At 33.4% G+C, this 2,642-nt stretch overlaps 1 non-coding gene across 1 annotated transcript; it reads left to right on the top strand.

Annotated features, from left to right (window-relative positions):
* Positions 1-500: 500 nt before the first annotated feature.
* LOC133802948 (small nucleolar RNA R71) lies at positions 501-607 on the top strand. Its single transcript, XR_009877691.1, has one exon. It is a non-coding gene; the product is annotated as a small nucleolar RNA R71 (small nucleolar RNA).
* Positions 608-2,642: the final 2,035 nt, after the last annotated feature.

Here is a 2,642-nt window from a genome sequence, read left to right as displayed (position 1 = left end):
TTGCTCCACTTGAACTAGCTCCTTGATCCCCCCATGAGAAGTTTGGATGTTGCCTCCACCCTGGATTATAAGAGTTCGAATATGGGTTATTTCAGTTGGTATTTTGATTGCCCACATAACAAACCGAAGCGGGATTCGAAGGAAAATTCTCAAATGTGTGCCCATCTCCACAATAAACACAAGATAAATCAGAAACTTGTCCCATAGCACCGGGTTGTACCATTCCTCCCAAACTCATGTTCTTGAGAAGGTTAGTCATTGAAGAAACTTGAGCGGCCAAAGCTGTCAATGCATCCACTTCAAGTATACCAGCCACTTTTCAACTTGTTAAGGCTCTAGCATTGGACCATTGATAATTATTGCTAGCTATCCTCTCCAAAATCTCATAGGCTTCATTTTAGGACTTAGAGAGAATAGCCCCATTAGCTGAAGCATCCAACACCATACGAGTGGAAGAATTGAGCCCATTGTAGAAACTTTCCGTTTGAATACAATGCAGAATCCCATGGTGTGGGCATTTCCTCAATAACTCCTTGAATCTCTCCCAAGCTTCACAAAATGATTCATCTTCCAGTTACTGAAATGACATAATTTCATTGCGAAACTTGGCATTTTTGGTAGGAGGAAAGTACTTCATCAAGAATTTTTCAGCCAACTCATTCCATGTAGTCACCGAGTTGGGAGGAAGGGTGCTTATAAGTGATGAAGGCACCCACTTTGTGAATAAGATTTTGGCATCCTTGTTAGCCAAGTATAGTGTGAAACACAAGATTGCCACAGCCTACCACCCCCAAACAAATGGTCAAGCGGAAATATCCAATAGAGAGATAAAGGGAATCCTAGAGAAAGTGGTGAATCCTAGTAGAAAGGATTGGTCTCAGCGATTGGATGATGCTCATTGGGCTTATAGAACGACTTTCAAAACCCCTTTGGGAATGTCACCGTATTGTTTGGTTTTGGGGAAAGCTTTCCATTGTCCTGTTGAGTTGGAGCATAAGGTGTTGGTTTTTATTGATCAAATCAGAGATTATGCGCAGTGGAACAACAATCAAATTATTAGATTAATCTCATAAGATTTCTAGATCTACTTCTTCACATGCATATATATATTGAATCAAGGACAAGAATAGAAAAATTACCTCAGGTCCTTCCTTGCTGCTATCTTTTCGTATGGCTGAATCCTTGAGATCTCACACCAAGATCTTCCAAAATGTTCTCAGGCACACAAAGAACGAGTGTGGGCTCGCTATACAAATAATAGGCAATAACTATTTATCAAATGTTCTCAACACATGAGATCTGATAAAGTTTGGACCTAGGTTTTGTGAAGAACAATGACCTTTGTTTTTGTCACTATTCTCTTTTCTCTGAGAGAATCCTAGATATTTTTCTATCCCTGAAAAATTACATTCTGTGAAAACTGATATCCAATATTTAATAATATCCAATATATTAAAATATTTGTTATTTTAAACAAATTCAAAATAACTGATCAGTTATCAGATTTTTGTTTAAATAATAATATTTTAATCATATTAAAATATCTCATTATTTATTTAATATTTAAATAACTAAAATTTTGGAATCAAGAGATTAAGTCCATCTCTTATGCGTGTAGCACAGTGCATGTGCACTGTGCCACACGTGTACCACATGCCTGTGCAGGAATATGATTTTTCCCAATTTTTATTATTATTTAAATACAAAAAATCCCAAAAATAAATTAATTCAAAATTAATTATATTTTTGTTAAATCAATTAATTAATTACACATAATTAAACAATAATTATGTTTGATACATAGAAAAATATTTTACTTATCACATAAGTCCTTTTTGCCCATTTTTTGTATTTGCCTTTGACAGTGATTGTTTGAGCCATTTTGGGGACCATGGACCTATAACATTAAGCTCCAATAAATTGAAACTAAATAATTAAACTCTTTAATTATAATAGTTAATTTATTAATTCTGATATTACTCCACTATAAATTCAGAATTGCACTCTTTATGTTATAGATATACTTTTACAGAAATCTTTTTCTTAAGTCGTCCATTGATATAACCATCTTACAATAGTTCAACCCTCTAATTAATTAGTTCATAAATTAGAATGGGAGAATTACCATTTAACCTTTCTAATTTACTTCTTATTCCTTAAGTACCATTAATTCACTAGTGAATAATTAATCTATAATCTAATTATAGATTTGAGCACAAAATCATTCAGTTCCAGAATTAACCCTTAAGGGAACTAATATACGATCTGTTAGGAAAGATTAGATTCTGTATTGTTGATACATGTTCCCAGCCATCCATGATATTAAATCTCCAAAACAAAAGTCATTAGCCTCATTCTTTGAAGAGACCTTAACGAATCAATCAAAAGATTTAATAAACATGAACATGAGTTCATGAACACTCAGGATTTAGGTTGATCTATAAATGATCATCAGTTATGATATGAATTACAAGTCTTTATTATTAAATGGTTTTTCGATAAAGACTTTAATTCAGATCGGTCCATGTCATATATAATCATATTATATAAAGCACCTTTACCGAGATGTCTTTCCACATCAATAATCCGAATCTAGATTATTTGTATCATTATGATACTCAGTAAATCGTACTTACAACTCC

Source organism: Humulus lupulus, chromosome 9, assembly GCF_963169125.1.
Source record: "Humulus lupulus chromosome 9, drHumLupu1.1, whole genome shotgun sequence".
Classification (NCBI taxonomy): Eukaryota; Viridiplantae; Streptophyta; class Magnoliopsida; order Rosales; family Cannabaceae; genus Humulus; species Humulus lupulus.
The sequence above is the reverse complement of the archived record's forward strand: the minus strand, read 5'-3'. Positions and strand labels throughout refer to the sequence as shown.